This window comes from Alnus glutinosa, chromosome 8, assembly GCF_958979055.1.
Source record: "Alnus glutinosa chromosome 8, dhAlnGlut1.1, whole genome shotgun sequence".
NCBI classification, from domain to species: domain Eukaryota; kingdom Viridiplantae; phylum Streptophyta; class Magnoliopsida; order Fagales; family Betulaceae; genus Alnus; species Alnus glutinosa.
Genome location: NC_084893.1, coordinates 12,926,281 through 12,941,424, shown reverse-complemented (window position 1 = coordinate 12,941,424; position 15,144 = coordinate 12,926,281). Strand labels below are relative to the sequence as shown.

Here is a 15,144-nt window from a genome sequence, read left to right as displayed (position 1 = left end):
AGTTCTCTGCCAAACTCCGAGTTATTCGCTCTGACAATGGGGGCGAATTTGTTAATCAGCGTTTCCGCGCCTATTTTGATCACCATGGACTTATTCATGAGACGTCGTGTCCTCAGACACCACAACAAAATGGTGTAGCTGAGCGGAAGAACCGTCATATTCTGGAGACTGCCCGAGCTCTACTCCATGGAAATCATGTGCCAACTCGATATTGGCCCGATGCAGTATCCACCGCTGTCCACCTACTTAACAGACTTCCTTCCAAAGTCCTGCAATTTCAGACCCCACTCCAGGTCCTGGCGTCCCATGTCTCCCTACCCACGACCCTCATGCTCCCTCCCCGAGTATTTGGGTGTGTGGCTTATGTACACCTCCACAAGAACCAACGAACTAAACTGGACCCTTGTGCTCTACGGTGTCTCTTCTTGGGTTACGCCATGCATCAGAAGGGTTACCGGTGCTATGATGCCTCTACCAGTCGTCTCTATGTGACTATGGATGTCACCTTCTTGGAATCTGAACCTTTCTTCTCTAGCCCCAATCCTGCCCTTCAGGGGGAGACACATGATGAAGAACAGAATTGGGTGCACTTTGACTGGCCGAACAGTAATATAGTGATGAGTGAAGAACCACATGGTGAAGAAGAAAAACCACACTCAGGGCCAGTTGAACAGGTAGAACCAATTACATTAGAACATGGCACTGCGAGTCCCTCCCCTTCCATAGTACCCACAGGCTCTTCTCCTGAGAATATTCCTGAGGTAAGCACACTTGACACACATTTAGATAACAGTAACTTGAATTCCTCTACTGGATATGTACTACCTTTCAGGACAAACCGTGGCAAGCCACCGAAAAGATACTCCCCTGATGAAGAAGAGCGAAGATCAAGGTATCCAATTGCCAACTATATGTCAACCAAAAGATTATCTGAACCCCTCAGAGGATTTGTGCACATACTTTCCTCAATTCAAGTCCTAGCTGGAATTCAGGAGGCCCTGTCTGATCCAAAGTGGACACAAGCAATAAAGGAAGAAATGGAGGCATTACTAAAGAATGACACATGGACCCTAGTTCCACTACCTGAAGGGAAGAATCCAGTAGTATGCAAATGGGTATTCTCCATCAAACACAAGGCAGATGGATCAGTAGAGAGATACAAAGCAAGATTGGTGACAAAAGGCTATGCACAAACATATGGGGTCGACTATCAGTAGACTTTCTCACCAGTAGCAAAACTCAGCACTGTAAGAATTTTGTTATCTCTTACAGCTAACCTTAATTGGCCACAACATCAGTTTGATGTAAAAAATGCCTTCTTACATGGCGAACTTGAAGAAAAAGTTTACATGGACCTTCCCCCGGGATACGCGGCCTCCACGGATGCCAAAGTTGTGTGCAAACTACAACGGGCCCTATATGGTCTGAAACAATCACCACGATTGTGGTTTGGGCGATTCAGCATGGCAATGCGAAAATATGAGTTCAAGCAAAGCATCTCAGATCATACACCGTTCATAAAGCAAAACGGAAAGAAGGTAACTGTGTTAATAGTCTATGTGGATGACATGATTATTACAGGTGACGATGAGGAAGAGATATCAAGACTACAGGAGGAACTGGCCATCGATTTTGAAATGAAGAATTTTTTTTTTTTGATAGGTAATAGGCAGAATATATTAGAAAAGCGTAAAGCATATAGGGAGTATACAAAAAGGACACCAAAAAAAAAAAAAAAAAACCCGAACAACCCAAAAAGAAATACTACATCAAACCCCCAACTTCTTACTCCTAAGTCGGCTAGAACCCACTCCCTTAGCATCGAAATTAATAGAACATTCTAGATTCTTGACCTCTCTATTCCCCTTTTTCCTTAATGCCTCCTTAACCTTCCTAGGAGGGGAATCAGAGTTGAAGCGCTCATCTTCAAGCAAGGACAAAAAATCAAGGAAACCCTTCTGATCAGATCCCACGAACGTAACCCCCATCGTGCGAAAGCACGACCTACTTTCTTCCACTACCCTGGGGTACACAACAACACTCTCCTTCTGATCAACCCCCTTTGAAGATTCTCCTACCTCAACGATCCCAGACGACACCCCATTTAACTGGGAGCACCCAACCACAGAGCGTAACGGTCTTGGCCACGGAGGAAACAAAACCCACTGAAGAGGGGGAAAGAAAGCCGAAACCCCGGGAGGACCTCCAACCTTCCCAAAAGGAAGATCCCCACCAAAACTCCTAACCAAGGCAGGGGCAACCGAGTGCACCACTGCCTGCCGAATGAGAGCTCCTGAAGCAACACCAAAATCAACTCCGACGAAAACAAACCCAGCACTGCCAGACGAGGCACCAAGCTCACCAGACTGAAAATCCTCAACACCCGACCTCACCAAGACAGAGCCAGCCGACTGAAGAACCGCTGCCTGCCGAAGGAAAGGCCCTGAACCAGAAGAACTCGAAGCCAAAGAAGACCGCACCCCAGAAAGAAGATCACTAAGAATCACCGGAGGAATCAAAAACGGCGCCGGAAGAGAGGGAAGTATGGTAACCGGATTGACGGATTCGAAGGACTCGACCACCGGAACGATCTTCCGATCACTGGGACTAGCCTCGGAAGGAGACAGACCCAGATCCACCCCAGAATTTGCCGCCGACGACATGACCGGCCGAAAAGCGCTCCTAAGGACCTCCGACGAACACAGAGGACACCTCAGACCCGATCTCCGCCCAGAAATCCCACCAGAAACTGAATGACCCTTAAGGCCCGAACCAGCGTCCAGATTGGCATAGCGCTTAACCACAATAGCCCCATCCCGAAATATCTTAACAACTAACTTGACCCTCTTCAGCACCCGGCCCGCCACAAAACCCACCCTACGTTTAAACCCAAGCAAAGACTTAAAGCCCAACTGATTCGAAGATCCACAGGCCCAAACCAACGCCTTGGAGAAGCGCCCCAAAATTTCAAAAACCTTCTCGAATACTCCAAACACGCCATCCCTTTGCAGAGAACCGTCACCCTCAACATCTGGATCCCTGGACACGCCAGCCGATCTGCAGACACAACCTCGAGACCTGAGCAGATCATCTGCACGATGGACCAACCCCGAGGGACCACCCGCTTGCTCCTCCGGGACGGAGCAATCTCTCCCCTGACGAACCGCCCCCATCTCCATTCCCCGCAGCTTCGTCTTCTCCACGTCGCACCTAACCGGCAAAGGCCAATCCCCATCAATCTTTACCGCAACCCTAGTTCCTGAGACGGAAGCTGCAGACCTCACCACCTCCGCAAACGACAGACGCCCTGTTCCATTCCCCAGCTTAACGCCCGACGGAACACCACCAGAGGAAGGAAGACCGCCAGAAGACGACGACCCAACCGTGGTTCCCAGAAAATCCAGAATTTTGCTCAGCTCCCCGGACACACGGCTCCACCCTCTTCCGTCCCGACCTTCAGGAAAGAGAATACGCCCTCTCCGACCTCCGTCGAACACAGCTACCTCCAAGAACCGCCCAGATTTGTTTTCACCTCTCCGAGCGATTGTCACCTTAGACCCCTCCCTAAAAGATTTGACAAATTCCTCAATCCCAGGATTACCCAATACTTCTTCCACCCTCGACAGCAACCAGGCAAAGCAGCTCAACCCGAACACAGCAGAACCTGAAAAACCTTTCCTCTTTTCCTCCACCCGAAGCTCTGCAGATCCTGCTTCCACCAAGAATCGGAAGGACTTCGCCTCCACAAAAAACCGGCTCTCCATCAAGCCGAGACTGACACCCCTACAAGGAATACATCCCTTCCAACAGAATGAGAAAAAATAAACCCACCACCCGAGAACCACCAACAACACTGAAAGAGAGAACGACGGAGAGACAACAAGCTAGGAATTTGGGAGGACTAAAGTATTTTCTGGGAATTGAAGTTGCCCGGTCTAGGGAAGGAATATTCCTTTCCCAAAGGAAATATGTACTGGATGTATTAACAGAGGTAGGGATGTTAGAGTGCAAGCCAGCAGATACTCCAATTGTTCAAAATCACAGACTTGAAGAATACCCAAATCAAGCTCCAACAGACAAAGGAAGATACCAAAGGTTAGTTGCGAAACTAATATATCTCTCACATACTCGTCCAGACATTGCTTATGCCGTGAGTGTAGTCAATTTATGCATAATCCTAGTGAAGATCACATGGATGCTGTAATCCGGATACTAAGATACTTGAAGGCATCACCTGGAAAGGGACTAATGTTCTCAAAGAATAGTCATTTGAAAATTAATGGCTATACAGATGCAGATTGGGCTGGAAGTATTCCAGACAGAAGATCTACCTTAGGTTATTTTATGTTTGTAGGCAGAAACCTAGTCACTTAGAGAAGCAAGAAACAAAAGGTAGTAGCACTTTCCAGTGCTGAAGCTGAATTTCGTGGAATGGCGAAGGGACTGTGTGAACTACTGTGGATCAGGAGACTTCTTACTAAACTTGGATTTACTCCTACTTCAGAATTGGAGCTCTTCTACGACAATAAATCTGCCATTGCAATATCTCACGACCTAGTCCAACATGACCGTACAAAGCATGTGGAAGTGGATCGACACTTCATCAAGGAAAATTTGGAAGACAAAATAATCCGCTTCCCATTCGTGAAGTCTGAAGACCAACTAGCAGATATACTCACTAAGGCGGTATCAAGTAAAGAGTTTTACAGCTCACTTGACAAGTTGTGCATGAGAGATCTATATGCATCAACTTGAGGGGGAGTGTTGGCGTGAGCTGTAAATAAGCAAAGATGGAAAGTAAATATTCAAGGAGGGAAAATCTACTAGTATGGAAGGAGGTGAGCATGCAGCGATTACAGCTTGATATTAGGCATAATATGTGTATAGACCAAAAATAGGATGAATGTAATTCTATTTAATTGTATTGATTCAATGGAAATAATATGAAGAAAATTTATCCCCTAATTGTTAACAGTGATTCCTCAAAGTTCTATGCCCCCCATCAAATGTAATTACTCGTCTAGTGATTCCCACTATTATCAAATCTAACAAACATCGGCTAGATATGATTTTTCTTAAACATTCCATTTCAACAATCGAGAAAGAAGTTCCCAAACTTTACACCATGCATGAAAACTTTTTATAAACTTTTTGCAATCCTTCACTCTCTATAAACTTTTTTTGTTAATCACTAATTTTTTAATACAAAATTCAAGCCAATTGAATTATAATGGCATGTAAAGTAACTTGTTTGAGCATAGAATGCTTTCTTCTTTTAGTATACTGAGTAAGAACAAGTTGCATTGAAGAGTCCTAATTCCAAGGTAGCCCTAAAAAAGGAATAAAAACCGTAAATTTGAGAATGTGAAACCAGACCAAGGAAAGCTAAAAAAAAAAAGTGTAAAGATTTTATAATATGACAACTTATACAAGTTTGAATTTGGGAAAATGGCGTGAATCAGAAAAATAACTACAATATATGTTTCTTCATTTTATTAAGAACTTTGAATATCTTTCAACTTCAAAAAGATAACCATAATAGAAAATCCATGTGTAGTAGAACTAGTAGAAGAAATAGAAAAGGGCTTATGGATATCATAGGACAGGGAACCCCTGCAATTGGGGATCCCTCCTCTTATCCTCTTTGGGCAAGGGAGCCCCTCTCACAATCTCCCTGTCATTGCAGGAATAACAGGGAATCCGGATCCCGATATCGTATTATGAATCTTTAAATACTTTCATATCACTTTACTTCTACAACAATTGCAATTTCCAGCATCTTGCCAATCACAAGCACAAGATACCATTATAAGGAGTGTATGCAATTTCACAAAAAAGAAAGGCAGGAAATATAAGGAAGAATAAATAAAAGAAAAGAAATGGTGAAAATGTGATGTTGCAAGCTGTGCTTCATTGGTTCTTGGAAATTGCAATAGATATATAACAGCTCTAGAGTTATATCAGAAATCCAACTAAATTTTTGTCCACTGACATGGGTTCAACCACTTACCTTAAAGACAGGTCCAAATCCTCCCTCTCCAAGCTTATTAGCAGGACTAAATTCTTCTGTAGATGTCTTTAGTTCAGCGTAGCTGAAAGTGAATGTTCTAACATCTATTCCCAAGAGCTCTGCAATTTCAACATAAACACAGGTTGATCTACTTATCAATTTGCTTCAGTGGTTTGTGAGTGAAAATGCAACATAGTTTTTACATGTTAAATCAAGGATGTCTCCTCTTGTTAAGCAATAATCATCAATGTGTTTTAGTCCAAAACAGTCCAAAATGTTGTTGGACTGAAGATGGGAGACTCAGTAGCAAGAACATATATAGAAAGTTGTCTATAGAATGGGGCTTTATCGGTGAAGTTGGGATGACGAACCAATAAAAAAGGATAGTTTTGATAGATTTTAGGGTGATTCGAGGTACCCTGGACCTCTCAAGAACAAACGTGAGTTTGCTAATATAATTCTTTTCATACTTTCATTAATCAAGCAACTAGTTATATAGACTTGCAAGACCAAATAGAAACATAATTGCAAGACAACTCTTAGAGATAAGTATGGCATCTCCTAATCTCCTACATACTTCTAATACTATTCCAACACTTAGGATAAACCATATCCCTTATTCGCTTCTTAAACATAGACTCTAATAGATAGATAACAACTAAATAACAAATATAGAAAATAACTAAATAATAAGTGAGACTCTTGTTCATGATCCTTTGCTCGTATATCTGGTAGGTAACACGAAGTAACTTGCATTTTTCCCTACTCTTTGCTGATATGTATGTGTGTCTGTATTATTTAGCAGACATCTAGAAGAGGTTTTGGTAAAATTTCCTTGACGTAACTGTTGTCATAAACATGATATGAAACACTGCATTTTGTACTTAACACTATGCAGCACGCAGAGGCCACCTCACTAATAAATATATAATATAAACTCACACATAGGCAAAAGTTCCATATTTCTAATATGTAGACTAAAAATGAATGAAGTTCGACAACTAGCAAAGACGTACAATATGATTTTTGACTTACCCGTATCATCATTGGTTGGAAGCTGTTTTCTTCTTCGAGCAATATAGAAAACCAAAAAAATAGATAGAAAGCTTAAAACTCCAGCACCAACAACGACACCTACGATCAGACCAGTCCTATTCTTCTTGTTGCTTGCAGGTTTGTTATTAACCGTGGGTATAAAATCTATACAAAAGCAAGGCCATCAATAACAATGGTACTAGTGTGTGAGGAAAGCAGCTCTTAATCCTCTGAATTGCAACTACAATTTTTGCACTATATTACCTGGGGTAGCACTGATGGCTAAAATAGAAGGTCCATAAGTACCTTGAAGAGGTATGCAGCAAGTTCCATTCCCAGCCCAAAAGAGATGGACTTCAAGGTAGTTTTCTAATACCTGGACCTGAAATACCTTTGGAACGGGTTGCGTAGAGACTCCACCAGCCTACCTTCGTATGTCAAAATCCTTTGAAACACGATTCCCCTGGAATTAACAAAGTCAAACCTTTAAACAAAACACAAATGATGTCAATATCCATCATAATCGAGGTAATTTATTGATTGATGTATAAGACGGTCACTAAATTTGTTAAGACTCTTTATTTTTTTTATTTTTTTTTGGGAAAACTTCAATTTACCCCCATGAAGTTGTCACCGATTTGCAATTCAAGCACCAATGTTTCAATTTCGTCAATTGCACCCCATTAAGTTTCAAAAATTTTCAATTCGGCCAATCCGTCCAATTGATCCGTCTGAATTAACGAAATTGTCCTGACTTACCGAAAATGCCCTTAATAAAACGGTAGTGTTTTGGCAAAACGCTATCATTTCAGTAAGGGTATTTTTGTCAACTTTGGACAAAAAATCGCATGTGCCACTCACGTGGGTCCACTTTCGTTTCTTTAGACAGCTCAATTGGACAGAATGGGGTGGATTGAAAATTTTTAAAAGTTAATGGGGTGCAATTAACAAAATTGAAACATTGGTGGTTGAATTGCAAATCGGTGACAACTTTATGGGGGTAAATTGAAGTTTTCCCTTTTTTTTTTCCTGTTTTGGTTGAGAAATATCCATCATGATCTCTTATAATTGGCATTCTACTTAGGGTTGGCAATTCGGGTTCACGGGTCGGGGTCGGGTCAACCCGACTGGCCCGATTATATAAACGTGTCAACCCGAACCCGACCCGATTAATAATCTGGTAACCCGAACACAACCCGACAAACACGACTAAAAAACGTGTCACCCGTTTACCCGGCACGACCCGACTAAAAAACTGTCTGATTTGAGTTTATCAGTTTGTTTACCACAAACACAAAGGTTCATATATTGTGAATATACAACACTACTGCAGTACTGCTTTTCTAGTGTATGTGCACTGCAATAATTATGAAGATATTTTGCTTTGGAATGCAAATACAATCTCTCTAGCTACAAATTGCGATTTCATATTTGTTTCCAAATTATTATATCAACACTGAATATATATATGCCATCAAAGGGCGGTTACCCAACTAACCAAGGTGGCATTTTGAGGTTAGCGCAGGGAACAGACATTAATTCACACACACACCACACCAAAAGATGCATGAAAAATTGAAAATTCACTGAGAACTGGTATTTCCCCTGAAGTACACGCAGACTGTATAATATACTGTTAATTAGATATCAAATACTTACAATGTTCCAGCATCTACTTCAGCTACAGAACCAACCAAGAAACCAAAATCTCAAAAAACAAAACACCAATCGATCAAGCCATAACCGACCCTTACCACCGAAATCAACACCCAAAAATCCCCAAATCAAAAACCTTAATTCAATTTGGTCCTCTCCAACCGAAACAGGGGAAGAAAAATCAAATTAATACACAACCCATTACCCACAATATTTTCCTTTAAACACCATTCGATTAGAGCTTCTTCAACCAACCAATCAAACCTAAATCTCAAAAGGAAACCAAACCAACACGGCAACACCCAATCACCCATACCTTGAGGAGGAACTGAAAAGTTTGGTGTAGAAAGAGCCAAAGAGGGGGAAAAGGCCGGATGGTTGGCGTCAGGCGTGCGGAGTGCGGTGGGCGGGCGGGCGACGGGAGGGCAGGCGGAGTGCGGGCCGGCGGGCGGCAGGCTACTAGGCAAGGGTTCCACCGTTTCGGCCCTTTCTCACTTCTCAGTAGACTCAGTTTCTCAGTTTCTCCTTTTGGTTTCGGGTTTAGTCGGGTTAGAGTGTTAGAGTGTTAGAGTTAGACACTTAGTGTTTTAGTCTTTTAGATTAGGTTTTTTTTTTTTTTTTTTTTTTTTTAAACCTTACCGGGTCACAATCGTGTCATAATCGGGTTGACCCGATTATGACCCGAACCCGATTACAGTAAACCCTAACCCTATTTTTCCGTGTCGTATTCGTGTCGGGTTCGCGGGTCGTGTCAAAAATTGCCAACCCTAATTCTACTAATAGATTTTCTGAACTATTGATGACAATTTTGTTATATCAGTATTTATCACTTATCATAAAAAATAAAAAATTAATGCTTATCGAAAGAAAAATAATATCTATTGGGTTCAAAGAACTTAGAAGGTAATGAAAAATGATTTCAAAAGACAACAGTTTTGATTCTAAAACAATTCAATAATATGATCTAGACCTGGATATAAATATCGAAGACACGCCTCCCAAGACTTTGCCAAGTCAAAGTGTCTGGAAAAGCTGTTTCTACAAACTGGAGACTTACAGTGTAGTTCCCGTTCTCAAGCCCCAAGCCATAGTACCTTAACGATGAAGCAGAGAGTCGAGCTGTCTGGAACAGCTCTGAATCTATACTTGTGAATTGAGATAACAAGGTACTTGTGTACTGAGGATTATTGCTCCCAGTGAAATATCCAACATTGCTAACAGCCCACCTGTTTGTGTTGGTCACATAATACGTGGCTGGACCAAGTGTCTCGTTATCCCTCTCATAGACAATCCCATTAGAAGACGTAATCTGAGGACCACCACACTTAATGCTAAAGTTATAATCTGAAATCCAATACAAAAGATGCACTTAATCAATGTGTAAGCTTAGAACAGGTGATTAAATGTACAAGGTTGGATCATGTATATCCTGATGTGTTCATAACCATGGTATGCATTTCAACACTGGATATGGTTGAAGTTAGAAGCCTAATTCAAGTCTACTAGTCCTTTACTAAGAAACTAAAATGTTAGGTGTAAAATTGTTCAGCTCATCTTTTAAGTTCAATTTTGTTTGTTGGTAAATTAATTGTGATGCATAATTCCCAATGTTAGCCCTTTAGAAAGATATGTCCAGTCCATTTTTTGTAACTATTTAAAGATTAGGAATGCTTCTTGATTGTACTGTATCTATATCAATGTTTGGTGAAAATTTGAAGATGGATCACTTGTATTCTCCTTAGAAACACCATCCTAGAGTAGAATCTTCTCCTTGTTTACCTCAGTACCTACTAATCCTTTCCAATCTAGTAATCAAGAGTATGCTTTTAACTGTACTTACATCTTCCAAGGCCTCGATCGCAAGGAAAGCTTCGTTGTAGGCAGTTCAATTCTGAAGGCAAACCACTAAAGCAGAAGGAAATGAACTTAGACAAAGAATATTGTATATAATGTTGCACATGAAATGCAAATTATTAGCAGCTATATCTGATTCATACAAAACATTCTTATTAGAATTAAGTTTAACTCCTGATAAGAGAAATGCTCCCTTGGCAATATGCAAATAAGCACTCTCCTAATAATACTAACTCATGATATCCCCATGACGAAAGAGGGTTCTTTGATGGGATTTGTGTTTGGTTGTCTAATGCAAGATAGACTAGATAGTAATTGCAATCACTACAAGTAACTAAGATATTGAAATCGATTCTCGATAGGACAGCAAATTTCCATGAAGAGAAATGTTAATATTTAGGAAGAATTGATTTTATATTTGTTGTTAAATCTAACCTTATCTTTTCTTTTTTCTTTCTTCTTTCTTCTTTTTTTTTTCGTTTTTTTTTTTAGATAAAAATGATGTCACAGAGTAAAATTTCCTATATTTTCCATGTACTCAATTGGGATTTGATAGTCCCCCTTGCTAGGTATCAAATTGCCTAAATGCTCTAGATTAGTTCCCAATGTCCTGTATTAGAAGAACATAGATTAGATGCTCAGGCAGGACAGACATTTGACCGTATAAATCTCATTAAGATGACATAACCTGGCTTGATCCCTTCTAATTTATAAAATGAATTCTTCAATTTGCATATTTTGGTACCTGATGACTAGTTAGCTGTTGGAATTTGTGACGGAATCTCCCTCAACAGATCTAAGTTTGAAACAATGTGTAGAAATAGGTACAAATATTTAGGTATCACATATTTTTTCTTCTGGCCTTTCAGTTATCCCATATTTAATAGCGCATTGATTTGGCTATCACATAATAATATTACACCATGACACAAGAATACCACAAAAGTAAAGGGAAAAAAAAAACGCATAACAATCTTAAGCATGAGAGGCATGGGGAAGATTAGGGATGATGTGATTTATTTATCTGTAAGCTTAACTATGCTTAATAGACCAGTTTGGCTTATTCTCCATCGGTTACTTCCTTACCTTGCCAAGTCACGCTCCCACTCCCATAACAACCCCCAGTGGTTCACTCCTTTTAATGGACATGTTAAGTAATTTACATGCCAGACAATAGCTAATTAGTTTCTATTTATAATTTAATGCTAGTAAAACATCATAATAATCAGAATAACAGAGCTCATGATGATATGTGACCCACAGAAAAAATTAAAATATGAAAAATTTGTTCGAAAATGTACGCGACAACAAATCAGCATGTTGAGAGGCTCATGATTTATTAGTTTCGAACACCCTCATGGCCATAATTGACAACTTAAGTAGTTTACAAGAGCAATATTACAATGAGAACAATATAATTTATACCTGGATTGGAAACAACAATATGATTCATCTTGGCAAAAAATTCAACCACTAAAAGTAGAAAATATAATATGGAAAGATTTACCCACTGTTTGAACTTTCTATTGTGAAGTTGTTGGAAACTACATTGCTGCATATATGATCTAAATGTTAGTTTCATCATTAGTGAAAGCAGAGTATGCAAGCCCATATGAAAAATTCAAGATTTTGTACGATTGTTAATAAAAAAATGTTATTCGAGAGTAGGAGGTTATAAATATTGGAAAAATAAATAGATAATAGATAATAATATAAAAGACACAATATCAAGTAAACAAAAACAAACAGTTGTAAATTTTGTTCGCTGATCCAAGAAGGAAAGCTTCCCACTAAATTATTGTACGACAAATCACTGCAAGCATAACATTACAAGGATGTTAGGTACATGCTCCATCCAATCAGTAAACAATGCCATGAACAGTAGTAATTAGGCATTAGCCAAGTGACATTAATGCATTGGAATAAACTTTGACCCCTCAATTTTAAATTCAAAACCACTATTTTTCAATTTTTCCTCATAATGCCACACTTGTTTATGCTATTAGCTAAATCCATATATCTAGATAAAGTTGTGATAGTTCAAATAGGTAAACACAAGAGTTCCAAATAGGGAAAATCCTATTAATAGTTTCAAGTTTTTAGTTGAAATGACTCTGCATTCTCTCCTATAATAAAAGTTTGAAATACTAAAATTAAGCCAATACAAATCAATGTAGTTGTGATCAGAATTTACTCAATAATTTCTTTCAGAAAAACTAAAAATCCAAAAGAGAAAAAGGAAACACTTATCATTTAGAGTAAACAGTAATTTATTGCATGGAAATCAAAACTTGTATTAACTTGAGTGCAGCACCTAGATTTATGATCTCCCAATGTAAAAGCACCTTCTCCAATATGATTGGTATATCTCACTATAATCTTGTGAATGCACGTAATGTCTTATGCACTTACATGTTGAGAAGATTCGCACTTTTGTTTGCAGGCAGTGTGCCATATAACTTATTATTTCCAAGAAACCTGATAATGAAGGAAATAATACATGCTTCAATACAAAAAGGAGTATGGTGGGATGTATACCATGCAGCTAAGCAAATGAGGGATATTACAAGTGAGAGAACAAACTCAAATTGAAAAGGGAGTTCGGAATCTGCCCTATTATATTGTTGAAGCTCAAATCCCTGGAAAGATATATAATAATGTCACATGGATTGATACAACAGTAACTATCACATGGTTGTGAGATATATAAAACCAGTTATCTACAAGAAGTAATTAACACTTATGATCTTCATGCAACTGGAATGGATAAAATTTAAGCCTTATGCATCATCTAAACGATATAGAAGGAACAAGAAGAGGACGGAGAAAAGATAAATGAAGATGGAAAGAAATTGGATGAGTTTGATATACTATGCAGTGGTCCTAAGTCGATTACAAACAGGGCAAGTTCAGATTTTTTCAGCTGGGAGAAATAACCTGATAATTATGTCAAAACTTGAACAGTCTTTAGTGCAGCAATCATTACAAATTTCTTTTTTCGGGTTGAGTTGGTCTAATCTAACAAATAAAAGAGAGGTTCCTGCTTTCATAGCTTTGGATACAATTAAAATTCAATCTAACATGGTACAAGCCCTGCATGTATCTAAAGGGTTACCAACCAATGGCTATTACTTACAGCTGTGTCAATTTTTGGTATTCTCCAATGTTGGATGGAATTGAATCAGAAATGTTATTGTTCCTCAGCACTCTGCAATGCATGTAAGTAAAGTGTTATACCATATTCAGGAAGAGCAACAAAGAAGGGAAGAAAACATATATATTCATCTTTAGGAATTTCTGAATCTTAGCCTCTATGATGTTGCCTTACAAGATACTTAGAGACTTCATATCCTTTATGAATGCTAGTGAAGAGCTCCCATTAGACAACTCACTTATTCTCCTACAGTAATATAAGACATGAGATTGTTAAGATCTACAAAATGGAAAAATATATATATATATATATATATATATATACAATAAAAAATAAAAAGTTCACTAAAAGATGTAGACACTCACAACTCAGTCAGAGAAGTCAAATTGGAAAGCGTTGAGGGTATTGGACCTTGGAAAGAGTTTCCTTGAAGCCTCCTAAAATAGAATTTGGGAGTACTTAATCATAAATTGTGAATAATGCATCTTTTATGTAGAATAAACAAGTAAAGATCAAAATTTGCTCAATCATAAGTCTTATAACAGTAATGTTTCTTATTGACATTGTGGTGTAATGAATGCTTGAGCCTTGTCAAGGATGATTAAACAAAGACAAAAAATGATAAGGCTAAGAATATCGTCTTACAAGACAGAAAGCTTTGACCAATTCCCTATGAAGTCAGGTATCCTGCCTGTGAGTTCAGTGTCTGATGCCCACCTGATACCAAAAGAAGTATTTCCTCAGACAATTCAATTGCAGCTTTTGTTTTTATATTTAACCACATGTACATTTTAGAAAGTTTTCAATTGGGAAAAAAAGACATGAATTTCTTACATGGTTTGGAGGTTTTGTAAGCTAGCAAATGTGGAAGGAATCTCACCACTAACTCCAGAACTAGCAAAGTAGCTGTCAAGGGAAACAACTTACATGAATCTATTGATAACAGCCTATCCCCAGCTCATATGAAATTAATACATTGATAATTTTTATGTTAATTAATACATTGATATTTTTTATGGAATTATTGTATGGGATGAAATAAGGGTGAGGTTATATTTATATTTAAATTTGTTAGGTTTTGATTGGCTACATTCTGGTTGGCAAAATCACTTGTATCTATAGATGCTTTTATCAGGGATTCCACTATTCAGAGTGATGTAAGAAGATTCTGCAGTGCTTACAAGTTAGAAGATTTCGATTCCCTGTCAGCCGTCCGAACGACTTGTCATCCCGTTCGGACGCCCATCTGTCCACTATTCCATCCGTCCGGACGACGTGCCATATTGTCCTGATGCCCTGACAGATCAAGCATCATCTGTTCGGACGACGTGCTTTCCCGTCCGGACCTTCACTGTTTCGAGAAGCAACTGTTCCAGCTTGCATCCGTCCGGACATTTCAGCAACCCGTCCGGACACCTCTTAGTGATCAATCAGC

General features: G+C 39.2%; 1 pseudogene; it reads right to left on the bottom strand.

Annotated features, from left to right (window-relative positions):
• Positions 1–15,144, bottom strand: part of LOC133876134 (probable LRR receptor-like serine/threonine-protein kinase At1g56140) — a 33,085-nt pseudogene that overhangs the window by 4,579 nt on the left and 13,362 nt on the right.